Source organism: Bubalus kerabau, chromosome 5 (assembly GCF_029407905.1).
Source record: "Bubalus kerabau isolate K-KA32 ecotype Philippines breed swamp buffalo chromosome 5, PCC_UOA_SB_1v2, whole genome shotgun sequence".
Taxonomy (NCBI): Eukaryota; Metazoa; Chordata; class Mammalia; order Artiodactyla; family Bovidae; genus Bubalus; species Bubalus kerabau.
In genome coordinates, this window is record NC_073628.1 from 7,701,631 (window position 1) to 7,729,571 (window position 27,941).

Consider the following 27,941-nt stretch of genomic DNA (forward strand, 5'->3'; position numbering starts at 1 on the left):
TTAGGCAAATGTTTACTAAAGGCTGGAATAACTATATTAGAAAAAAATCAGAAAAAATTAAATTTCAGGTTAAAGAAGTTGCTTACTTAGTGATTTTTTAAATACACAGCAATTTAAAATTTATCATTAATAATAAGATCAACAGGATATATATATATATATATATCCTGTTGATCTTATATATATACATATGGTTCTATTCTATATATTTGTGGTTCAGTCACCAAGTCGTGTGCGACTCTTTGCAACCCCATGGACTGCAGCATGTCAGGCTTCCCTCTCCATCACCAACTCCTGGAGCTTGCTCAAATTCATGTTCATTGAGTCAGTGATGCCATCCAACCAACTCATCCTCTGTTGCCCTCTTCTCTTTCTGCCTTCAATCTTTCCCAGCAACAGGGTCTTTTCCAGTGAGTCAGCCCTTCCCATCAGGTGGCCAAAATTGGAGCTTCAGCTTCAAAAACAGTCCTTCCAATGAATATTCAGGGTTGATTTCCTTTAGAATTGACTGGTATCATCTCCGTGAAGTCCAAGGGACTGTCAAGAGTCTTCTCCAACAGCACAGTTCAAAAGCATCAATTCTTCAGTGCTTGTGGTTCTATTCTATAGAATAGAATATATGTATATATATAGGACCACAAGGAAAAGCAGATTATATCACAATCTTATTTGTAGACTCCATGACACATGCAGGCAAAAAAATTTAGCTAGGATATAAAAGATATGAAGAATATGGTTAACAAATTTGACCTAGTGAAGCATTGCAGAACAGCATATAAAGAACATTTCCCAATAAATTCATCAAATTCTAGACCATCAGGCAACTCAACTAGTTTCAAAAAAGTAAAATCATACAGTTTGTATTCTTTTTACTGCAATATAATTAAGTTAAACAGTGCCAACAAACAGAAAAATGGAGAATTCCATGCATTTGAAATTAAGAAACATTTTATGAAATAGGTGGATCACAGGGAAAAAAAACCCCACAACTGATATTAGAAAATAGAGTATAAATTTGTGTTGTTTTAGATTACAATCATAATGAAATATCATATATCAAAGGTGGCGGATCCAGCTAAAAATTCTTAGAGAAAAAATTATGACCTTAAGTGCGTATATTGGAAAATAAGAAAGGGTGCAAATAAATGAGCTGAACTCCGCCTTTAAAAGTCACAAGGTGGGACTTCCCAGGTGGCCCAGTGAGATTCCAGCGCAGGGAATAGGTTTGACCCCTTGTCCGGGAACTAGATCACACTTGTGCAACTAAGAGTTTGCATGCCCCAAGCACAGATCCCAAAGGCTGCAGGGAAGATCAAAAGATCCCCCTGGCACAACCAAGACCCAGTGGAGCCAAATAAATAAATACATGTTAAAAAAAAAAAAAAAAAAACTTACAAAGAAAAAGCAGAGGGATTTCTGGGTAATCAAGGACCACAGTGGCTGCCTATGTCCCCATCTCCCAGTGCTTCCTTCCCAAGCAAGTCGAAACAACAAGCATGGGAAATAAAACTCTGCTGTAGCCTCAGCATAACTTGAAAGCAGAGAATGTCCACACTTCAGAATGAAAGTGAATGTGTCAGTCGTTCAGTCCTGATTCTTTGCGACCCTATGGCCTGTAGCCCTCCAGGCCCCTCGGTCCATGGGATTCTCCAGGCATGAATGGAGTGGTTGCCATGTGCTTCTCCAGGGGAATTTTCCCAACCCAGGGATCAAACTCGGGTCTCCTGCATTGCAGGCAGGTTCTTCACTATCTGAGTCACCAGGGAAACTACTTTTCAGAATAACTGTAAACAGAATGAAAGCGCACCAGAGTTGTGCTGGTCTCTTGCGCTCCGGCCCTGCTCCACCTTCTCAGGGGGCTTTGTGCTCAGAAACAGGCAAGAGAGAAAAGGACAGCTGGCAACACGGTCCAATTCGTCAATCTAGAACCTTCAACAGGAAGAGGATTTTTTTTTCTGCAGGCTGTAAATAATAGGAAAATGTCCTGGGACATCAGAATGCAGACTATGGGGAAGGGACTTCAAGTATATGGCATTTGAAGGGTCAGTCTTTTAAATACATAGGTTCTGGGAAAGGAGAAAGAAAGGGGGCACCAAATGGGTGAGGAGTCTTTGGGCAATTGAGTGATGAAGGAGGGGAAAAGCAAAAATTTAGCGTCTTACAAGACAAAAGAGAAACAAAGCTAAACAGAAAATTGGACACAAACCCCTTCCCCCAACTAAACAAATTAAAATCCACTAAAGTGTCTGGACTTTGGTATATTGACATGAGAGTGTTCGATAGGGCTAGGAATCTTGTAAAACACCCCAATAGCACACACACAAAAAAAGAACAAGGAAAAGGTTAACAGATTCATTTGGAACTATTATTTAAAAACCAAAAAATTACCAGAACATAAAATCCAACACACATCAATAGAGGAAACTTTCCCCTGAAAAAAATCCCCATAAATCCAAAGAAATAAAATATCCACAAAAAATTAATCATATTAATCACAAAAAAATTTTAGTAAGTTGAATAAAAAGAAAATGTTATAAACAATATTCTCTGAATACAGTGTAACAAAATGAGAAGTCATTAACAAAGACAAAACCAAAATTAATTAGGTGAAAAACTGGAATACAAAATTCTAAAAAATAATAAGACTCTATGAGATATATTTAAAGCAATGACTAGAGAGAATTCCCTGGTGGTCCAGTGGATAGGACTTCGAGCTTCCACTTCAGGGAGCATGGGTTCTATCCCTGGTCAGAGAACTAAGATATCACACACCATGCAGAGCTGCCAGAAAAAAAATTCAAAATAAAAGTACAGCAATGATTAGATGAACGTTCATAATACAGGACACTTTTATGATTTAAAGTAAAAGAAAGAGAAGAAATGAATTTAATTACCAATTCTAAGAAAACTAGGGGAAAAAAACAACAGGAAAGTAAACCAAAAGAAAGCACAAAGAGGGAAGAATAAAGAGAAAAGCAGAGATTAGTGCAGTTGAGGACAGAAGTTAGAATTGTGTTTCTGAAAAAATTAGCAAACAGACAAACCACTAGTTAATTTGTTCAAGAAAAAGGGGGGAAAAACATATATATAGCAAATAAGTGACAAGAGGAAAACAACCATTGGAATAAGAAAATTTTTTAAATCTTAAGATTGATTTTCAGAATGGCAGAGTGAGGAGCACAGTTGAAACCCCCCAAGGTAAAACAACTATCTAGCTAGAACAGAAATTTTTTACCTAATTATTTAGTCTGGAGATTATCCTAAAGGCATATCCAGCAAATTCAGAAGCATTCATTTAAGGGAATACTGCTCAAAACAGTGAGAGTCGCAACAAGGATCCACTATTTAGCGCAGGGAATTGCACCCATTATCTTATAGTAACCTCTAATATATAATCTGCAAAAACACTGTATCTCTGTGCTGTACACCTGAAACTAACCCAGTACTGTAAATCCACCATGTGCTTAGTTGCTCAGTCATGTCCGACTCTTTGTGTCCCCTTGGAGAAGCCCCCCAGGCTCCTCTGCCCGTGGAATTTTCCAGGCAAAAATCCTGGAGTAGGGTGCCATTTCCTACTCCAGGGGATCTTCCCAACCCAGGGATCGAATCCACAGCTCTTGCATCTCCTGCACTGGCAGGCAGAATCTTTACCCCTGCGCCACCTGGGAAGTCCAACTCAACTATACTTCAATTTAAAAACAAAAGCAAACACATAAAAACGGTGAGAGTCTATTGCTTTTGAGCTACCACCCACTGCTTTCTCCTTCCTGTCTTCTAGGAGTTTAACTCCACGCAGGGGCAGCCAATAAAATAGGGGGAGCCCTCTCCCACTCTAGTCCCCATATCCCAGTGTAGAGCAAAGCTCTCACCTTGTGAAAGGCAGGTGGTCCATGCTTCTCATCCTCTTGTATTGAAGCTCTGTTCCAGGCAGGTGCAGCAAAAGAGAACTGGGCATCTCTTCCCCGACACAACCCACACTTGCAGGCAAGAAGCTCTACAATCTGGGCACAACAGGTGTAAAACACTGGATCCTCATGGCTCTCCTAAAACAGAGTCTACGCCAGAAGGGAAAAGTCAAGAAGACCAGGAGCTGCTATCTCTCACTCCCACCAGCTTCTAGAGCAGGGGTGTCACTCATGGATAATGGGCTGCTTTCCCTACTCCTAGTTTCTAAAGTGTGGGGCAGAGGTTCTGCCCAGGTGGAAAGGCAGCCCATAAAGAACTCCATAGCATTGCTTGAGACACTTAGCTTATCTGGAACAATGCCTACTAGCATTATCAAACAAAATGAGATCTTTGATATTTTTGTGGAGAGCAATTAAGAAGGTACTCCTTGATACTAGTAGCAATAGGTAAAATGGCAATTTACAATGACATTTACAAGACAATCAGGGAAAGAGGCAGCCAGGAAGGGCCCTCCTTGGGTCCCAGTCTACCCTGTGGCTTGGGAAGGCTGTGCACAAATATCAGGCTTCACCCACTCAAGAGCCCAAAATAGATCCACATAAATATAGTGGGTCTTTCTTTGACACAGGATCAAAGGCAATACTGTGGAGAAAAGATAGTCTTTACAATAGATGATATTGGAACAACTAGACATCTGCACGGAAAAAAAAAATCTAGACATAGACCTTATACCCTTTACAACAATTAACTGAAAATGGATCATAGACCTTAATGTAAAATAGAAAACGATAAACCTCCTAGAAGTTAACGTTACAGAAAACCTTGGGTTTGGCCATACCTTTTCCCCCCAGTTTTACTGAGATATAAATGACACATAACACGGTATTAGTTTAAGTAAGGCCATGATTTTTCAAATACCACACCAAAGGTATGATCTGTGAAAAAACAATTGATAAAGGAATTCATTAACATGAAAAACTTTTGCTCTGCAAAAGACAATGTCAAGAGAATTCGACATGGAGACAACATTTGTAAAAAAGACATATCTGTTAAAGGACTGTTATTCAAAATATACAAAAAACTCTTAAAACTCCAAAATAGGAGAGAATTCCCTGGCAGTCCAGTGGTTAGGATTCTGTGCTTTCACTGCTGAGGGCCTGCGTTCCATCCCTGGTAGGAGAACCAAGATCTTGCAAGTCACACGCCTTGGCCAAAAAAAGACAAAAAAAAAAGCATAAGAAAACAAAATCCAATTTTAAAATGGGCCAAAACCCTTAACAGACATTTCACAAAAGAAAATATACAGATGGTAAATATTCATATAAAAAGATGTTCCATATCATATGCTATTAGAGAAATGCAAATTAAAGCAACAATGAGATACCCTACATCCTTATTAGAATAGCCAAAATCCATAACGCTAACAACACTAAATGTTGGTGAGGATGTGAAGCAGTAGGATTTCTTAGTCTTTTCTGGTAGGAATGAAAAACAGGACAGGCACTTTGGAAGAAAGTTTGACAGTTTCTTACAAAACTGAATATATTCTTACTTACAATCCAGCCACTGTCCTCCTTAGTATTTACCAAGGGAGTTGAAAATTTATGTCCACCCAAAAACCTGCACACAAATGTTTCTATCAGTTTCATTCATAATTGCCAAAAACAAAAGCAACCAAGATGTCCTTTAATAGGTGAATGGATACACAAAGTTGTGGTATATCCATAAAATAGAATATTATTTAGTGATAAAAAGAAATGAACAAATGATATAAAGAAGGCTGAACACTGAAGAATTAATGCTTTTGAACTGTGGTGTTGGAGAAGACTCTTGAGAGTCTCTTGGACCACAAGGAGATCTAACCAGTCAATCCTAAAGGAAATCAGTCCTGAATATTCATTGGAAGGACTGATGCCGAAGCTGAAGCTCCAATCCTCTGACCATCTGATGAGAAAAGCCAACTCATTAGAAAAGACCCTGATGCTGGGAAAGATTGAAGACAGGAGGAGAAGGAGAAGACAGAGGATGAGATAGTTGGATGGCATCACCGACTCAATGAACATGAATTAAACAAGCTCTGGGAGATGGTGAAGGACAGGGAAGCCTGGCATGCTGCAGTCCTGCTACTGCTAAGTCACTTCAGTCGTGTCTGACTCTGTGCGACCCCATAGACGGCAGCCCACCAGGCTCCCTCGTCCCTGGGACTGTCCAGGCAAGAACACTGGAGTGGGTTGCCATTTCCTTCTCCAATGCATGAAAGTGAAAAGTGAAAGTGAAGTTGCTCAGTCATATCTGACTCTTAGTGACCCCACGGACTGCAGCCTACCAGGCTCCTCCATCCATGGGATTTTCCAGGCAAGAGTACTGGAGTGGGGTGCCATTGCCTTCTCTGGTGCTGCAGTCCACGGGGTCGCAAAGAGTCAGACATGACTGAGCGACTGAACAACAACAAAAAGAAATGAGCTATTGTGATGGCTAATTTTTTAAATTGAACTTTGGTTGATTTACAATATTGTATTAGTTTCAGGTATGCTGCTGCTGCTGCTAAGTCACTTCAGTCGTGTCTGACTCTGTGCGACCCCATAGACGGCAGCCCACCAGGCTCCCCCATTCCTGGGATTCTCCAGGCAAGAACACTGGAGTGGGTTGCCATTTCTTTCTCCAATGCATGAAAGTGAAAAGTGAAAGTGAAGCCGCTCAGTTGTGTCTGACTCACAGCGCCCCCAGGGACTGCAGCCTACCAGGCTCCTCCACCCATGGGATTTTCCAGGCAAGAGTACTGGAGTGAGTTGACATTGCCTTCTCCAGTTTCAGGTACACAGCAAAGTAAAGATTCAGAAATGTATGTAGATATGTAAGAGACTCAAAATAACCAAAACAATCTTGAGAAAAAAATAAGGGAGTACACTTGAAATGAACACAACATTATAATTCAGCTCTACTCCAATAAAAACTAAAAAAAGAAAAAAAGCAGAGAGAGACAAAGCTGCATGATTCATTCTTCCTGGATTCAAAACTTACTGCAAAGCTACAATAATCTGGACTGTGTGGTATTGCCATTGTATCTGAAAGTGGGGTCCAGCTGCTTGCCGCTCAAAAGCCAAAAAAGAGGCAAGGTTGGTGGAAAGTAAAGTTGACTTTATTTTGGATTCCAGCAACCGGGGTTGGGAAGGGCTACCACCTGTCCAAAGGTTGACTCTCCCCCACTGACAATATAGACAGAGGGGGCTACATGCAGAAACAGCAGACAACTCTGACAGGCATCTTGAAACTGATCACAGTGGTATGACTAGTATCGTCTTGATTGTTTTAGGTACAGTTAATCTTTAGTTCCATGGTGGATTTGTTCCCATTTCTTAGAGGCCAATTCTTTAAATTGTGGCAGATTATGTCATGGCTACAATCTGGTCATCATGTAATTAACTTCTTCCACCGGGTGAGGGTTTCCGTATCTAAAAGACAGCTCACAGGATGTGGCTCCTAATATTATCTTATAGCCCTTGAGAAGGAACTATAGGTCCTTGACTAGATTTAATGACTAAACAATTACTTAGTCTTGTTGGACTGTTTTCCTTTGTTTCTGATTTTCTCGCCTCTCTGATTAAACTTATTCTTTGGCTAAGACAAAAGGTATGCTGAGGACATGGGGGCAAGGATCATAGGGTCCTGCTCCATCTCACCATTAAGACAGACAAATAGATCAACATAATAGAACTGGGCATCCAAAAATAACCCCCTATGTTTGTGGTCAACTGATTTTCTGTAACAGTGCCAAGATCTTTCAATAAGGGAAGAACAGTCTTTTCAGTAAATGCGCGCTGGGACAACTGGATAACTACATGCACAGGAATGAAGCTGGACACCTGCCTCACACCAGATGAATAATAAAATCAAAATAAATCATAGACCTAAAGTCTAAGAACTAAAACCATAGTATTCTCAGAAGAAAACATGGGCACAAATCTTCATGATCTTGGCTTAGGGTTTCTTAGATACGACACCAAAAGCACAATAAAGAAAAAATAAGCTACATAAAAATTAAAAACTTTATGCTGTGAAGGACACTAACAAGAAAGTAAAAAGACAACTACAAAATAGGAGAAAATATTTGCAAACCAGGTATCTGATAGGGAACTTGTACCTGTAATATTTAAAGGACTCTGACAAGTGTAGCCCTTGGTTTTTCATTTTCATTATGCATTTATTTATTTACTGGCCCTGCTGCATCCCCACTGCTGTGCAGGCTTTCTCTAGCTGCAGAGAGTTGGGTCTGCTCTCTAGTTGCGGTGTGCAGGCTTCTCGTTGCGGTGGTTTCTTGTGTTTCCGAGTACAGGCTCTAGGGCGTGCAGCCCACGTACTTTTGGCACGTGGTCTCAGTAGTGGCAGCTCCCCCGCTCTAGCACACAGGCTCAATAGTTGTGGCTCACGGGCTCAGTTACCCTGCTGCACGTGGGATCTTCTGGGACCAGAGACTGAACCTGTGTCTGCTGCATTAGCAGGCAGGTCCTTTACCACTGAGCCACCGGAGAAGTCAAATAGTCCTATTTTTCAAATGGGCAAAAGAATAGACATTTCTCCAAAGCAGATACACAAACAGTCAAAAGCACACGAAAAGACACTCAGAATCACTAGTCATTAAGGAAGTGCAACAAGAAAAAGAAAAAACCACAACAGACACTACTTCACACCCACTAGGAGGGCTAACAAAGACACAAAATGACGGATGTTGACAAGGGTGTGAAGAAATTGGAGCCTTCATACATTGCTGGTGGGAATGTAAAATGGTCAGCTACTTCTGAAAATAGTTTGGTGGTTCTTCAAAAAGTTAATTATAGACTTACCGTATAATCCAGTCATTCTGCTCCCAGGTGTATACCCAAGGGAACTGAAGATATGTGTTCACACAAAACCTTGTATGTGATATTCACAGCAGCATAATTTCCAAGAGCCAAAAGGCAGAAAGAACCCACATGATGAGTGGATTAAACAAAATGTGATATGACCATGCAAGGCAATATTATTCAGTCATAAAAAGACATGAAGCACTGGGAATTCCTTGGAGGTCCAGTGATTAGGACTGCATGCTTTCACGGTTGAGAGCTAGGGTTCAATCCCTGGGTGGGGAATCATGATCCTGCAAGCCTTGAGGTATGGTGGTCAAAAAAAAAAAAGAAAAATGAAGTACTGATGCATGCTACAACATGGATGAGTTGGACAATATTATTTTAAATGAAAGAAGACAGTCACAAAAGGTACTATATTATATGATTTTATTTATGTGATATGTCCCGAATAGGCAAAACTGTGGAGACTGAAAACAGATTAGTGGTTGCCTGGGGCTGGTGGGACAGCCAATGGGGAGTGACTGCTGATAGATACTGAGTTTCTTTTTGGCATCATGAAAATGTCCTGAAATTGGATTGTGGTGATAATTGAACAACTTTGAATATCCTAAGAACCAATTGTACACTTTGTAGGAGTAAATTATATGCTATATGAATGCTACCTCAATAAAGACTTTTTTTTAACTTATACAAAATAGTCAAATTTATAAAGACGGAAAGTAGAATGGTGGTTTCCAGGGGCTGAGGAGAGGGGGAAACGGGTACAGAGTTTGTTTGGCAAGAGGAAATAAGTTTTATGGATGGATGGTGGTGAGGGTTGCACGATGTGAACCTACCTAATGCACTGAATTATTATTGTTGTTAAGTCGGTAAGTCATGTTTGACTCTTTGTGGTCCCGTGGACTGCAGTACACCAGGATCCTCTGTCCTCCACTATCTCCAGGAGTTTGCTCAAAGTCCATTGAGTTGGCAAAGCTATCTAACCATCTCATCCTCTGCTCCTTCTCCTTTTGGCCCTGAATCATACCTTTTAAAAAATGGTAAAAATGGTAACTTTTATGTATATATGTTCAGATGCTCAGTCATGTCCGATTCTTTGTGACCCCATGAACTGTAGCCCACCAGACTCCTCTGTCCATGGGATTTTCCAAGCAAGAATACTGGAGAGGGTTGCCATTTCCTTCTCCAGGGAATTTTATGCATATCTTACCATAATTTTTTAAATAAAGAAACTTTTTAAAGAATTTTGAAATTATGAGGTTACTGTGCAGACTTTAATAAAAGTAAATTTGGAAAGCCTGGGATAAAGTAATAATGTCCTAGGGAAACAGAGATTAGCAAAATTTATCTCATTATAATGAAAAAAATCTTAGCTAGACCAATATCCATTGAAGAAATAAGGAAAGTTTTAAAGAACTACCTCACAAAAAAGCACTGGGCCCAGATGGTTTCACAGAAGTTTCTCACATCTTTTAAAGAGCAGATGGTGCCAATGTTCTAGAAATCATTTCAGAACATTCTTTGTTTCTTTTCTTTTTCAGTTAAGTTAACTGTATTGATGTATGCTTGAGTTACAACTTATTTCTTTTGTGAAGCAGGTAAAACATTGACATCTAAACCTAGAAGGCAGAATAACAAAAGATAACTACAGACTCAAATCACTCATGAATATTGGAACATATAAAAAGACATATAAAAAAGTAAAATATCACCAAATGTAATCCAGTGCTACAGTAAGAAAACAATGCGCCACAACCAAGTGGAATTTATTCCAGAAGCCCAAGATTGATTTAATGATAAGAAATCCATTAATGTCACAGGCCACATTAATAGATATAAGGGAAAAAATTATGATTATCTGCATAGATGCTAGAAAAACTTAACAAATTCAACACCCTTTCTTTTTAAAAACATTAAAGAAAATAGGAATTAACAGATATTTCATATATTAATATATAGTATATATGTATATATCTTAATATATGTATATGAACTTATACAAATATGTATATAATAACCAATGTATAATATAATGTTACTTTGTATAATTAATATATAATATAGAATGTTAATATTATATATAATATGTGACATATATTTCTTAGTTTTATATATATCTTAGTCCTAATGCCAATATCTTACTAAAAGCAGAAACACTCAGTTCAGTTCAGTCACTCAGTCGTGTCCTACTCTTTGCGACCCCATGAATCTCAGCACGCCAGGCCTCCCTGTCCATTACCAACTCCCAGAGTTCACTGAGACTCACATCTATCGAGTCAGTGATGCCATCCAGCCATCTCATTCTCTGTCGTCCCCTTCTCCTCCTGCCCCCAATCCCTCTCAGCATCAGAGTCTTTTCCAATGAGTCAGCTCTTCACATGAGGTGGCCAAAGTACTGGAGTTTCAGCTTTAGCATCATTCCCTCCAAAGAAATCCCAGGGCTGATCTCCTTCAGAATGGTCTGGTTGGATCTCCTTGCAGTCCAAGGGACTCTCAAGAGTCTTCTCCAACACCACAGTTCAAAAGCATCAATTCTTCAGTGCTCAGCCTTCTTCACAGTCCAACTCTCACATCCATACATGACCACTGGAAAAACCATAGCCTTGACTAGGTGGACCTTTGTTGGCAAAGTAATGTCTCTGCTTTTGAATATGCTATCTAGGTTGGTCATAACTTTCCTTCCAAGGAGTAAGCATCTTTTAATTTCATGGCTTGCAGTCACCATCTGCAGTGATTTTGGAGCCCCGAAAAATAAAGTCTGACACTGTTTCCACTGTTTCCCCATCTATCTGCCATGAAGTGATGGGACTGGATGCTATGATCTTCGTTTTCTGAATGTTGAGCTTTAAGCCAACTTTTTCACTCTCCACTTTCACTTTCATCAAGAGGCTTTTTAGTTCCTCTTCACTTTCTGCCATAAGGGTGGTGTCATGTGCATATCTGAGGTTATTGATATTTCTCCCGGCAATCTTGATTCCAGCTTGTGCTTCTTCCAGTCCAGCATTTCTCATGATGTACTCTGCGTATAAGTTAAATAAGCAGGGTGACAATATACAACCTTGACGTACTCCTTTTCCTATTTGGAACCAGTCTGTTGTTCCATGTCCAGTTCTAACTGTTGCTTCCTGACCTGCATACAGATTTCTCAAGAGACAGATCAGGTGGTCTGGTATTCCCATTTCTTTCAGAATTTGAATATCAGAAAAGAAAAAATAAGAAAATGTGGGATTTCCCTGGGGGTCCAGATGTTGGGACTCTGCATTTCCACTGCAGGGGTCACAGGTTCTATCCCTGGTTGAGGAACTAGAATTCCATATGCCATGTGCATGCAAAAAAAAAAATTAGGTCTCTGATGGTATCAACGAACTTAATAATCTGAGGCATTCTCCACCTGCCTGAATTTCTTGTTATATGAAATAATAAATGTCCTCTGTTGTAAAACCTTTGGAAGAAAAGATTTTTACTAGCAGTTGAAATTCTCCTATATAATATTTGATCACCATGAAACATTCAGCAATAGAAACATATTATCATATAATTATGTAATATACATTATAGTTGTATAATATATATACATATAAGTATATTATCATATAATTATATAATATGTATTATAGTTATATAAAGTATAATATATATTTTGTATAATATATATACATTATGTATATATATTATGTATTATATAATACACACATTATATATATATTATACATTATGTCTATATATGTCTATATTATGTTTATATATTATATATAATTATATATATTATACATAATATATATTATACTTTATGTAACTATAATGTATATTATATAATTATATGATAATATGTTCCTATGTATGTATACACATTATGTATATATAATGTATATAATATATAAAATAGAAAATAAAAGCTCCCCATAGCTTCTTAATATATAAACAAACAAGCAAAGGCAAGCTAGGAGAAAATTTTTCAGTTTAAGTCCTCAATATAGAGAGAACTATTACAAATTGAGGGACAAATGATCAAACCCATACTTTGAAAACTACAAAAAAAATATGAAAAGTCACAAGAAAAAAAGACACCAAAATCTTCTTCAAATATATTTTAAAAATTGTGGACTAACTTAAAATTAAATAAATGCAAATTAAATCAGCACTGAAATACCATTCCTCTCCTATCAGATTGGCAAAATTAAAGAATATGAGAACACATTCTGATGATGAGACTGGAGAAACACACCTTCTCATATGTTGCTAATGGAAATGCAAACTGGTACAATAGTTCTGCAGGGAAATTTGATAGTGTTTACCAAAGCTACATATGTACCTGTCTTTTGACCCAGCACTGCCACTTTGAGAAATTCACCCTGAAAATACACCTCCAAGAATAGGAAAATATATATACACAAGATTATTTATTGAAACATTGATCACAATTGCAAATAATTGAAACAATCTTTACTTACTATACTATACACAGAAGATCTGTGAAAACATTTGATACATCCGGACAATGGAGTACTCAGTTCAGTTCAGTTCAGTCGCTCAGTCGTGTCCAACTCTTCGCAACCCCATGAATCACAGCACGCCAGGCCTCCCTGTCCATCACCAACTCCCAGAGTTCACTCAGACACACGTCCATCGAGTCAGTGATGCCATCCAGCCATGTCATCCTCTGTCGTCCCCTTCTCCTCTTGCCCCCAATCCCTCCCAGCATCAGAGTCTTTTCCAATGAGTCAACTCTTCGCATGAGGTGGCCAAAGTACTGGAGTTTCAGCTTTAGCATCATTCCTTCCAAAGAACACCCAGGGCTGATCTCCTTTAGAATGGACTGGTTGGATCTCCTTGCAGTCCAAGGGACTCTCAAGAGATTTCTTCAACACCACAGTTCAAAAGCATCAATTCTTCGGCACTCAGCCTTCTTCACAGTCCAACTCTCACATCCATACATGACCACAGGAAAAATCATAGCTAGATTGTTGCATACATAGGAAACCATAGACTAGACGAACCTTTGTTGGCAAAGTAATGTCTCTGCTTTTGAAAATGCTATCTAGGTTGGTCATAACTTTCCTTCCAAGGAGTAAGTGTCTTTTAATTTCATGGCTTGCAGTCACCATCTACAGTGATTTTGGAGCCCAAAAAAATAAAGTCTGACACTGTTTCCACTGTTTCCCCATCTATTTTCCATGAAGTAATGGGACTGGATGCCATGATCTTTGTTTTCTGAATGTTGAGCTTTAAGCCAACTTTTTCCCGCTCCTCTTTCACTTTCATCAAAAGGCTTTTTAGTTCCTCTTCACTTTCTGCCATAAGGGTGGTGTCATCTGCATATCTGAGGTTATTGATATTTCTCCCGGCAATCTTGATTCCAGCTTGTGTTTCTTCCAGTCCAGTATTTCTCATGATGTACTCTGCATATAAGTTAAATAAGCAGGGTGACAATATACAGCCTTGACGTACTCCTTTTCCTATCTATGCAACTGTAAAAAAGGATAAGAAAGGTCTCTATGAAATCCTAGGAAGTAATTTCTAAAAGCATAGAGAATGCTATTCTTTATGTAAAAAAGAAAAAGATTATAAGAAAATACATATATATCTGTTCTTTTGTGAAAAAATAAATACAAGAAAGATAAACTAGAACTAATGATGTTTGTTTGTTGCCCACATGGAATAAGCGGGAATGGGGTGGAACTGGCATAAAAGGAACGAAAGAGAAATGACCGTTCTCTGAGTGCAGTTTGTTTGCACAATTCTGACTCTTAGACCCATGTTAGTGCTTTACCTACTCCACAAAACATCAAATAAAATTAGCGAGAATGTTTGGGAGAACCCATAAAAGGAAACTAAACCATAAGAAATGAATCCAACTGTATTAAAATGAGTAACAACCATTCTGAAGGAAATAATGAGGTAAAAATCTCATCTAAGTAACTTTGGAAAACAATATTTTGACTACCTCAGTTCAGTCACTCAGTTGTGTCCAACTCTTTGCGACCCCATGGACTGCAGCACGCCAGGCTTCCCTGTCCATCACCAATTCCTGGAGCTTGCTCAAACTCATGTCCATCGAGCCAGTGATGCCATTCAACCATCTCATCTTTTGTTGTCCCCTTCTTTTCCTGCCTTCAATCTTTCCCAGCATCAGGGTCTTTTCCAATGAGTCAGTTCTTTGCATCGGGTGGCCAACGTATTGGAGCTTCAGCTTCAGCATCAGTCCTTCCAGTGAATATTCAGGACTGATTTCCTTTAGGATTGGCTGGTTTGATCCCCTTGCAGTCCAAGGGACTCTTAAGGATCTTCCCTAACACCACAGTTCAAAAGCATCAGTTCTTAGGCACTCAACTTTCTTTACGGTCCAACTCTCACATCCATACATGACTACAGGAAAAACCATAGCTTTGACTAGATGGACACTTGTTGGCAAAGAAATATCTCTGCTTTTTAGTATGCTGTCTAGGTTGGTCATAGCTTTTCTTCCAAGGAACAAGTGTCTCTTAATTCCATGGCTGCAGTTACCACCTGCAATGATTTTGGAACCCAAGAAAATAGTCTCTCACCATTTCCACTGTTTCCCAATCTATTTGCCATGAAGTAATGGGATCAGATGCCATGATCTTTGTTTTTTGAATATTGAGTTTTTTTTTTTTAATTTTATTTTATTTTTAAACTTTACATAACTGTATTAGATTTGCCAAATATCAAAATGAATCCGCCACAGGTATACATGTGTTCCCCATCCCGAACCCTCCTCCCTCCCCCCTCCCCATTCCATCCCTGAATATTGAGTTTTAAGCCAACCTTTTTATTCTCCTCTTTCACTTTCATCAAGAGGCTCCTTAGTTCTTCTTTGCTTTCTACCATAAGTGTGGTGTATTTGAGGTTATTGATATTTCTCCTGGCAATCTTGATTCTAGCTTTAATCTTTGAGTAACTACTGTAAGAAAAAAGAACTGAACAATACAAGTATTGTACTCTTAGTAGCAAATTTGTTTCTCAGAGAGATGTGGGTTAGAAATTCTGAACCTATTTAATATTTACATGTACTAAGCACATAAATAGAAGATTGTAAATTATGAGAATCTGATTTCTCACTGTCAGAGAAGAATTACAAGTAGGAAAAGGGGAAAGCTAGAAAGATCCCTGTGATGTTGGATGAGAATCAAAGGCATTAGTATAAACTTGTGTGATGAATACATATGTACAGATGAGTAGATCTAGAAATAAATAGATGGGTACAGACATACATATTTCCTACTCTATCCACTGAGAGGACCTGGAGGCGATAACACCCCAGTAACAATGAGCACTGCTGATGCCCTGTTCTTGGTTCTTAAATTCTGTTCTTCGGTGAAAAGGAATCAGGGCTCTTCGGAAAAATGGTTCATTTTGGGGCTGGTGCAGAGATGGTATATCATGAATCTGGAATATCACCTAGTGACAGAAAGCAAGGAGCCAGATGAGTCAACCTGAAGGAGCTCCCCGGGGCTTAATCTGGGACAATTTGAACAATAAAATAAACAATGATAGTGTATTAGAGTTCTTCAGAGAAACAGAACCAATAGGATACAGATACGAAGGGATTTAGTATAAGCAGTGGTCCCCAACTTCTCTGGCTCTAGGCACTGGCTTCTTGGAAGACAATTTTTCCACAACGGGGGGCGGGGATGGTTTCCAATGATTCAAGCACAGTACATGTATTGTACACTCTATTTCTATTATTATTACATCAGCTTCACCTCAGAGCATCAGGCATTAGATCTGGGAGGTTGGGCACCCCGGTTATTAGGAATTTCTTCATGCAATTATGGAGGTGGAAAAGTCCCACTATGTGCCGTCTGCAAGCTGGAGACCCAGGAAAGCGGTGGTGCAATTACTTCTGAATTTGAAGACCTGAAAACAAGGATGGCCAAGGACAGAAGATCTATGGCCAGCTCAAGGAATCAGGTAAAGGGGTGAATTCTTCCTTCCTCCACGTTTTCATTCTGCTGAAGCTCTCAGGGGCTGGATGAAGCCCACTCATATTTGGGAGAGCAAACTTCTTCACTGGTTCTGAGTCCACTGATTCAAACGTTAGTTTCAACTGGAAATACTCTTACAGGCACAACCAGAAATAATATGTAGCCACATATCTGGGCACCCTCTGATACAGTCAAGTTGACACATAAAATTAACTAGCATAGATTGCAAGGGATTGTTACCCATGGAATAAAACAAATATCCATGAGTCTATACTGGTATAAATAAATAAGTAAATGGAGGAGAAGTGACAGCTCTTTCTCTTTTAAAAAATGGTTTATTTTTGGCTGTGCTGGGCCTTCGTTGATGCCCGGGCTTTTCTCCAGTCGTGGCAAGTGGAGTCGTGGCTCCTCTCTAGTTGTGGCAGTGGCTTCTCTTGCTGTGGGGCACAAGCTCTAGGGCGCTTGGGCTTCAGTAGTTGAACCACGTGGGCTCAGTAGTTGTGGCTCCCAGGCTCTAGAGCCCAGGTTCAATAGCTGTGCACGGGCTAGTCGCTCCAAGGCACATGGGGTCTTCCTGGATCAAATGGTCCAGCCCATGCCTCCTGCATTGGTAGGTGGGGTTTTTACCATTGAGCCACCACGGAAGCTGGGTAGTTGTTTCATCCAGTAGGATTTCATAAATAAAAGGAAAAGGATGAAAATAGAAAATCACCATTAGGCAAAGGCCACAGTAGTAACTGCTGCAGGCAGGAATCATTGATGATTTAAAAAGTATAAGAAACAAGATATTTGCATAAATTCAAAGATTCAATAAAAAAGATCTTCACGACCCAGATAATCACGACGGTGAGATCACTGACCTAGAGCCAGACATCCTGGAATGTGAAGTCAAGTGGGCCTTAGAAAGCATCACTACAAACAAAGCTAGTGGAGGTGATGGAATTCCAGTTGAGCTCTTTCAAATCCTGAAAGATGAGGCTGTGAAAGTGTCGCACTCTATATGCCAACAAATTTGGAAAACTCAGCAGTGGCCACAGGACTGGAAAAGGTCAGTTTTCATTCCAATCCCAAAGAAAGGCAATGCCAAAGAATGCTCATACTACCGCACAATTGCACTCATCTCACATGCTAGTAAAGTAATGCTCAAAATTCTCCAAGCCAGGCTTCAGCAATACGTGAACTGTGAACTTCCTGATGTTCAAGCTGGTTTTAGAAAAGGCAAAGGAACCAGAGATCAAATTGCCAACATCCGCTGGATCATGGAAAAAGCAAGAGAGTTCCAGAAAAACATCTATTTCTGCTTTATTGACTATGCCAAAGCCTTTGACTGTGTGGATCACAATAAACTGTGGAAAATTCTGAAAGAGATGGGAATACCAGACCACCTGACTTGCCTCTTGAGAAATCTGTATGCAGGTCAGGAAGCAACAGTTAGAACTGGACATGGAACAACAGACGGGTTCCAAATAGGAAAAGGAGTACATCAAGGTTGTATATTGTCACCCTGCTTATTTAACTTATATGCAGAGTACATCATGAGAAATGCTGGACTGGAAGAAACACAAGCTGGAATCAAGATTGCCGGGAGAAATATCAATAACCTCAGATATGCAGATGACACCACCCTTATGGCAGAAAGTGAAGAGGAACTAAAAACCCTCTTGATGAAAGTGAAAGTGGAGAGTGAAAAAGTTGGCTTAAAGCTCAACATTCAGAAAACGAAGATCATGGCATCCAGTCCCATCACTTCATGGGAAATAGATGGGGAAACAGTGGAAACAGTGTCAGACTTTATTTTTCGGGACTCCAAAATCACTGCAGATGGTGACTGCAAGCCATGAAATTAAAAGACGCTTGCTCCTTGGAAGGAAAGTTATGACCAACCTAGATAGCATATTCAAAAGCAGAGACATTACTTTGCCAACAAAGGTCCATCTAGTCAAGGCTATGGTTTTTCCTGTGGTCATGTATGGATGTGAGAGTTGGATTGTGAAGAAAGCTGAGCGCCGAAGAATTGATGCTTTTGAACTGTGGTGTTGGAGAAGACTCTTGAGAGTCCCTTGGACTGCAAGGAGATCCAACCAGTCCATTCTGAAGGAGATCAGCCCTGGGATTTCTTTGGAGGGAATGATGCTGAAGCTGAAACCCCAGTACTTTGGCCACCTCATGCGAAGAGTTGACTCATTGGAAAAGACTCTGATGCTGGGAGGGATTGGGGGCAGGAGGAGAAGGAGACGACAGAGGATGAGATGGCTGGATGGCATCACTGACTCGATGGATGTAAGTCTGAGTGAACTCCGGGAGTTGGTGATGGACAGGGAGGCCTGGCGTGCTGCGATTCATGGGGTTGCAAAGAGTCGGACACGACTGAGCGACTGAACTGAACTGAATTGAAAGTATCTCCCCTCACCCAAGGTATTTACTAACTACAAAGGGGAAATGAGTCAGTTTGCACTGGAGAAACCTGGCAGACACATCCTAACCAAGTGATCAAAGTTAATGTGACCAATAATAAGACAAGCCAATTTCACATACCACCCAGTAGGATACACTGAGAAGAGCACATCACTTCTGTATTATTCTTGCCCCTACTGAATAACCTCAAAGTAAGCATTAGAAAACATCAGATAAATCCAAACTGAGGGATCTTCTACAAAATAACTGGCCAATACTTTTCACAAGTTTCAAGTTCATAGAAGAAAAAGAAACCTGAGAAATTGTTCCAAATGGAGAAGACCGAGGAGACAGGACAGTTGTGGTAGCCAGCCTCCCAAGTGGCCTTCAAATGAGCCGGATATTCATGGAATAAGGCTGACCTGTGTACCAACAGGACATTGTGGAAATGACATCGTGTGATTTCTGAACCTAGATAGTAAAAGACTTTGCAACTTCAACCTTACTTTCTTTTCAATATGAAATTAAAAGACACTTGATCCTTGGAAGGAAAGCTACGACAAACCTAGACAGCATATTAAAAAGCAAAGACATTACTTTGCCAACAAAATTTCATATAGTCAAATCTATGGTTTTTCCAGAAGTCATGTCTGGATTTGAGTTGGACCATAACGAAGGCTGAGTGCCGAAGAATTGATGCTTTGGTATTGTGGTGCTGGAGAAGACTCTTGAGAGTCCCTTGGATAGCAAGGAGATCAAACCAGTTAATCCTAAGGGAAATTAACCTGAATATTCATTGGAAGGACTGAAGCTGAAGCTGAATACGTTGGATGCTGAAGCTGAAGCTGCAATACTTCGGCTACCTGATGCAAAGAGCCAACTCATTGTAAAAGACCCTGATGCTGGGAAAAATTGAAGGTGGGAGGAGAAGGGGACGACAGAGGATGAGATGGTTGGATGGTATCACTGACTTGATGGACATGAGTTTGAGCAAGCTCCGGGAGTTGGTGATGGACAGGGAAGCCTGGCATGCTGCAGTCCATGGGGTCACAAAGAGTTGGACAAGACTGAGCAACTGAAATGAACTGAATGATACCAATGAAACTGACAAACCTTTGGCAAGCTGCAATCAGAGTAATTTTTAAAAGAGAAGCCACAAACTAACAATAACAGAAATGAAAAGTGAGATGTTAGACAATAAAAATTCAAAGATGTTATAAACAACTTTATGCCAACTTTTATGTTTTATGCAATTTAAATATATTTATGGCAACTCACTCCAGTACTCTTGCCTGGAAAGTCCCATGGACGGAGGAGTCTGGAGGGCTGCAGTCCATGGGGTCGCTGAGGGTCGGACACAACTGAGCGACTTCACTTTCACTTTTCACTTTCATGCATTGGAGAAGGAAATGGCAACCCACTCTAGTGTTCTTGCCTGGAGAATCCCAGGGACAGGGGAGCCTGGTGGGCTGCCGTCTATGGGGTCTCACAGAGTCGGACACGACTGAAGTGACTTAGCTTAGCTTAGCTTAAATTATATAAAAATCGACAAGTCCTATACAAAAATAAAACTCAGCAAAACTAAAACAAGTAGAAATATTAATCGTGATTAGGGACTTCCCTAGTGGTCCAGTGGTTGAGAGTCTGCCTTTCAGTGCAGGGGACGGGGCTTCCATTCCTGGTCAGGAAACTAAGATCCCGTATGCCTCAGGGTGACTAAGTCCTTGAGCCACAACGAAAAGTCCACACAACAACAACAACAAAAATGCTGATTAATCCTATAATATTAAATTGAATCACTAGATAAAATGTTATCACAAAGACGTAGAGTGGATAAACAAGTTCCTATTATATAGCACAGAGGACTCCATTCAATATGCCATGCTAAACCACAATGGAAAAGAATATTTTGAAAAAAGAATGTGTACATGTGCATAACTGAATCATTTTGCTGCACACTGGTAACTAAGAAACACAACATTGTAAATCAACTATACATCAATAAAAAATTTTTTTTAATCTTATCACAAAGGAAAGGCCTCAATGGAAAATTCACTAGACATTCAAAGAACGAACACTTCTATCTTGTACAAATTCTTCCAGGGTATATAAAAAGAGGGACCTTTCCCATTCACATGTCATAAATGTAGCATCTAATCTGTTAAAGGGTAAATTACATTAATTAATTTTCTTATTCCCCACCTTGCAGTTTTGGAATAAATCCAACTTGGGGACAGTGTGTTATCTTGTTTATATATTACTAATTTGATTAATAATTTGCTTAGGTTTTTTACATCTGTGTTTATGAACCTGCAGTATTTTTTTTCTTATGCAGACCTTTTTAGATTTTGGCATCAAGTATGTTCGTACTTCAGGCTTCCCTTGTGGTTTAGCTGGTAAAGAACCTGCCTGCAATGTGGGAGACCTGGGTTCAATCCCCAGGTTGGGAAGATCCCCTGGAGAAGGAAATGGCAACCCATTCCAGTACTCTTGCCTGGAGAATTCCATGGATGGAGGAGCAGGACAGTCCATGGAATCGCAGAGAGTCGGACACGACTGCAACTAACTTTCACTTTCCCTTTCATGCTCATAATACAGGCTCATAAATGCAGATGTGAAAAACCGAAGCAAATTATTAAACTGGACCTAGTAATATATAGAAGGAAATGGCAACCCACTCCAGTGTTCTTGCCTGGAGAATCCCAGGGATGGGGGAGCCTGGTGGGCTGCATCTATGGGGTTGCACAGAGTCGGACACAACTGAAGCGACTTAGCAGCAGCAGCAGTAATATATAGACAAGATAAGACACCCTGCCCAAGTTGGATTCATTCCAAAAATGCAAGGTTAGGGATAAGAAAATTAATGTAATTTACCCTTTTAACAGATGAGAGGAGGGAAAAAGTGCATCATCTCAGAGAATGCCGAGGCTCACTGTGCTGTGCCCAGTGATAAAGACCCCATGAGGCAGAGGGGGACAAGTGGTTAGAGCAACAGTGGTTGAGATGGGATCAAAATACTGGCAGCTTTATCTGGAATGCAGTCAATTTTGCACTGAAAAGCAAATCCATTCAGTGATTAACTGGAACATTTTTGCAAGCATATTTACAATAAAATAACCACTTGGGTTTATGAGAAAAATAAAATCAAGGTAATGAGTTTAAAACCACTTAATATTTAAAAATAATATAATTGGGAATATGGTATCTTGGGGTGGGAGACAGGGAGGTGTCACGGGAGAGAGAAACAGGGAACTGGCGATGTTGCTAATAGTCTGATTCTCAAGTTGGGTATTTATTTTGACTTCACTCCATTGCTTAAGTATTTGTTATTGTTGTTTAGTCCCTAAATCATGTCCAACTCTTTTGGGACCTCACAGACTGTAGCCCACCATGCTCCTGTGTCCATGGGATTTCCCTGGGCAAGAATACTGGCGTGGGTTGCCATTTCCTTTTCCAGGGCATCTTCCCAACCCTGAGATCGAATGCAGGAGGATTCTTTACCCCTGAGCCACTGGGGACGCCCTTGCTTATGTATATTTGACATCAATTACTTTGTACATGTCAAGTATCTCATTACCTTACAAAGCGAACTTGACATGCTGCGTGCAAATCTGCTGTCTCTGGGAAGCCCCATCCTCAAGAACAATTCTACCTTCCACAAGAAGACTGGGGCAGGTGGTTCAGAGATTAAGACTCCACACGTCCACTGCAGGAAGCGTGGGTTGGATCCCTGGTTGGGGAACTAAGATCCCACATGACTGCCGTGCAGCCAAAAAAGGAAAAAAAAAAAAAAAATAATAAAATAAATATTTAAAGAGAGAAGACGACTGGGGCCTCTGAGGTCCTTCCCCCGCACACACAGTTAATCAAACACGGCCTCCTGGCTGTCATACCTTCAGCCTGTCCACCCTGCTCAGCCCAGCACCACTGTCTTGATCACTCCCTGAGCAGTTGTATCAGCTTCCTGACCACTCTTCCTGCTCCAGCTGAAGCTCCCCTCCCTCCTCCAGGCTGGTGCTTGTGCAGATCTGTTCAGCTATCTCTTGCTGAAACCCTGCAGGGTCTTCCTACTGACCTGGATAAACCCCAAGTCCTGTAGAAACTGTCGACAGGCCCCTGTGCCATCTGGCACATCAGGCCCCACCCACCTGCTCTGAACTCCTTTTTGGCCATTCTCAGCCTCTCTCCCCAAGCTCCAGTCACCCTGGGATTCTCTTTGCTTCTTAAAATACAGACTTTCATGCCAGAGATATTCCCACTGATCTGTATGCCTTTCTCCCTTCCTACCCTCTAATCCTCTTTTGGCTCCATTTTATATGTCACTTCCTCATCCCACTTTTCATTACTCTTTATTATTCATTACCAGATACGGCCTTTGAAAACCTCCATCTCTTACAATCTCTCTCACTTTCTATATCCTCGACTTTCAGCCAAATGCAGAAGATTTGCAGAGAACTCCAAAGGCCCCTTTGGGAATAGCAGGGCCATCAGATAGAAGGAGTTGGGTTCTTGAATATGCTGAGAGGAAGCCCACCCTTCAACTGCTCCTTAATCTATCCATGACACCTGGTGTATGAGTTAACTGTTGTTGTGTAAAAATTATCCCAGGACTCTATGGCTTAAAATTTTAAAAAGCAATTTATCTCACTGTTCTGTGGGTCAGGAATTCAGGAGCAACTTAGCTGGGAGGGTCTGACTCACAGTCTCGTGAGATTTGTAGTGAAGCTGGCCAGAGCTGCAGTCATCTGAAGGCCTGGCTGGGGCTGGAGGATTCCCCTTCCCCAGGGGTCACTCCCACGGCTGTGGGCCTCAGTTCCTCAGCACCTGGACGTGCCTGTTGGGCTGCTTGAGTGTCTTCTTGCCATGGTGGCTGGCTTTCTCCAGAGCGACTGATCCAAGACAGAGCAAGCAGGAACCCAGAGTGCCTTTTGCGATTGGGTCTCTGAAGTCTCTGCGGAAACACTGCAGGGTCCTCCCACAGACCTGGATAAACCCTCAAGTCCTGTAGAGGCTGTCGACAGGGCCCTGTGCATCCGGCTCCACCCACCTCCTCAGGCTCCTTTTCAGCCATTCTAGGCTTCTCTCCCCAAGCTCCAGGCATGCTAGGATTCTCTTTGCTTCCTAAAATACAGACTTTCAGGCCAGAGGTCTTTCCACCGATCCTTATTCCTTTCTCCCTTCCTACACTCTACTTCATTTTATTCTATTCATTACAAGCCAATCACTGAGTATGGCTTACATTCAAGAGGAGGAGAATTACGGTCCACCTCTTGAAATGAGAGGTATCATGAATGCATGGACATGTCCCCAAACTGCCACGCCCAGGAGGTTCCATCCCTGACTGAACACTTTCACCAACTCAGTACCTGTGCGGGGGTAGAAATCAACTCAGATAACCAGAAGGTTGTTTCACTTTGAACTCAGGGCCGGAGGGCCATAAAATTCTTTGGACACGTATGCTTCCTGGTACTCCTGCTGCAGCTCAATACAAAGTTCCTGTTCCCTCTTTCTGAGACAATTAATCCCAGCTTCTCCCCACTCACTTCTCTTTTCCTGCTCCTGTATCTACCTGAATCCACATCTACACCCACCTCCAGCTCAGACAGAACGGTCTCTCCACTTTTCAAACACTCAGGATCCTCCTCATCTGCTCCACCTTCTCTACCTTTTTTTAATTTTTAAAAATATTTTTTGTTTGGGATCTAAACTAAAGTGGGATCTTTAGTTGTGGCATTTGAACGCTTGGGCTTCCCAGGCGGTGCTGGTGGTAATGAACACATGGCTACTGCAGAAGACATAAGATGTGCTGGTTTGATCCCAGGGTGGGGAAGATCCCTTGGAAAGGGGCGTGGCTACCCACTCCAGTATTCTTGCCTGGAGAATCCCACGGACAGAGGAGCCTGGCAAGCTATAGTCCATAAGATCGTAAAGAGTCGGACATGACTGAAGCGACAACACACACACACACACACACACACACACACACGCTAACTCTTAGTTGCTGCTTGTGGGATTTAGCTCCCTGACTAGGGATCAAACCCAGGGCCCCTGTGTTGGGAGTCAAAGTCTTAGCCACTGAACCACCAAGGGAGTCCCTCCTCTCCCCTCCCCTGTAGATTTCCCAAAGTCCTCACTTCCCTATATGTTTCCTTGTTTGTCATCTTTTATTGACTGCATGCTCCAGGAGGGCAGAGATTTTTATCTCTTTTGTCTACAGATTCATTCTCTACACTTAGAACAAGGGCTGGCTGATGGTGACGACTCAGTATATACTTGTTGGATGCATAAAAACCCATGGGAGGAGGGAAACTCTATCTGTTCTAACAGGAAGAAGACAGGAGCAAGAGAGAAGCAGGAGGAAAGGTGTGTGCCTTAGGTTTCTTATCCTGGGCAAGAAGGCTCACGAGGGCGGAAGGGGTCTTTTTGCTCACAACTGAGTTCCCAGCACCCAGCCCTACTCTGACGCAGAACAGGTTCCACACAAGTGTGTTGATGGGCTGGGTGCCAGCTGATTGCCCAAGCCACACCTTTCTTTGTCTGTGCTAGACCTGGGCAATAGGTGCTGTCCCTGGACCTGTCCTCTGTGTCCCTTTCACTGAACCCCTGGTGGCCCAAGCTGAGTCCTGATGTGGCCTCAGACCTGGCTGCCGGGCAGAGACTTGGACTTCGGGCCCTGCTCTGCCCTCCTAGGACACCCAGGTGGTCTAACCCAGTGGCGGCTGTCCCCTGGCTTTGCCCAGAGACTGTTGGGAAGGACACAGCCCCCTGACCCTGCTTGGATTGGAGGTGGATTCATCACAGACCCTGAGGGAGCTAGGGCCAGACAGTGGGACCTGGTAGCTTACAGGAGGGCTGTGGTGTGTCAGGGAGCCAGACAGTCCCACCTCGGCCACTCTCCAGGCGGACTTAGGGTAAGTTCCTTGCCCTCTCTGAGCCACTGCTTTTTCGTCAGTGAAACAAGTTGTCACAAGATTGAGAAGATGGACGTGTTGCTAAGTAGGGAGGATGAGAGTGGGGCTGTGGGGCCGCACTGCCCGCTTCACTTATTTATAGAAGTTCTCCTTTTTAAATTTATTTATTTACCTTTAGCCGTGCTGGGTCTTCGTCGCGGTGCGCGGGCCCTCTCGTTGTGCCTGGGCTCTCTAGTTGCGGCGCTCGGGCTTCTCCTCGCAGTGACTTCTCTTTGCAGAGCACGGCCTCTAGGGTTCACAGGCTTCTTAGTTGTGCCGCACAGGCTTAGGTGCCCCTCGGCATGTGGGATCTTAGTTCCCTGACCAGGGATCAAACCTGTGTCCCCTGCATTGGCAGGTGGATTCTTACCCACTGGACCACCAGTGAAGTCCCCACACTGCCTGCTTTAAATCCTGACTTTGTCTTCCCTTATTAGCTGTGCAAACCTTGGGCAAGTCACTTAAATTTTCTGTGCCTCAGTTTCTTCATCTATAAAATAGGCATGAGAATAGGACCTGACTCACAGGACTGTTTTGAGGGTTAAACATGTGTCTGGTAGACAGTCCAAGCTCAACATGCAATGGGCTGTGTAACTATCCTTGGAATTTACAGCACATGTACATTTTTTTTATTCTGAGCCCTGCCCTGATGGAGGTCACAGACATTGGAGCAATTACAACATAGGGTTGCACAAGACTGTTACCATTGGGTCAAGGCCACTGGTGCCAAGACAAAGGAGAGACTCACTCAGATTCTTAGCTGATGCTAAAAAGTGTTTCTAGGTATGTGAGAAGGGTTTTCTGAGCAAATAGGAGACAGAGAGCATCTTACAAAAAGAGGAGCCAAAGAGGAGACAGCTAGTCTGAGGAACAAGCATATTTCAGGGAATGGGACAAGTTAGTCGGCCATAATACAAAGTGGATCATGTGGAAAGGGGGAGGCAGGCTGGATACAGATTGTGCAGGAATCCAAATGCCCAATTGGGAAGGTCTTCGGCAGAGCAGCCGGTAAAAGCGGAAGTGGGTGGAGCCGACTGGCTCACTCAGCATCTGTTGCCACCTCCTCCCAGCTGCCTTCCTGGACTACAGAGGCTGGAACAGTAAAAACCACGTGTTCCAGGCACTCCTCGCACAGTTGCAATCATGCGAGACTTACATTTGGAGCTGAGTGAAATGGTGGCTCTCAGGCATCACTTCAGCCGCTGTGGTTCTGGCAGGTACGGTGTGGCTCTGGAACCCCTGCACCGCAGAGGCTTCCACGTCTCCAGTGCAGTTATCATCTCACCCGAACGGCTGTGAGCGCACTGCCTGTAATACGCTGCCCCAATTAGACCTAGCAGGCACTCTGCATTTATAAAAATCCCAGCAAAGACTGTTGCCTCATCCTCCACAAAGCTGTTACTCTTGGGATCCCTGATTCTGCCACAACCTACCACCCCCAGGTTACCAGGCCCAAGACAGTTCACTTATCCCTCCATCACCCATTCTTCTATCCATCTATTCAACCATCCATTTGTGCATTCACTCCTTCAATACTCACTGAGCTCTTATTTTTGTACCGGGCCCTGGAGCTGGGTCTGGGAACAGGGAGACAAACCAGACATGCTGCCGACTACCTGGGTTGTCATTGACTGTGGAAACAAAACAAAACACCTGAAACTTAGAGGTTTGCAACAAGAACAATCGTTTATTTCCTTACCATTTCGCAATTTGGTCAAGGCCTTGCATGAGCCTCACACGTGGTGCAGTTCTGCGGGGTCATTCTAGGAAATCGGGAGAGGCTGGGAGTACCTGGGAGTGTTCCATCAAGAAAGTGGACAGGACAGGACTTCCCTGATGGTGCAGTGGCACGATTCCAGGCTTCCAATGCATTCTATCATGCCTGTGTGCTAAGTCACTTC

The 27,941-nt window shown here is 41.8% G+C and overlaps 1 long non-coding RNA gene across 1 annotated transcript; it reads right to left on the reverse strand.

Annotated features, from left to right (window-relative positions):
- Positions 1–5,457: 5,457 nt before the first annotated feature.
- LOC129653594 (uncharacterized) lies at positions 5,458–24,011 on the reverse strand. The gene is made up of 3 exons (XR_008715172.1): positions 23,792–24,011; positions 22,668–22,848; positions 5,458–5,526 (listed from the first exon to the last, which is right to left on the reverse strand). It is a non-coding gene; the product is annotated as an uncharacterized LOC129653594 (long non-coding RNA).
- Positions 24,012–27,941: the final 3,930 nt, after the last annotated feature.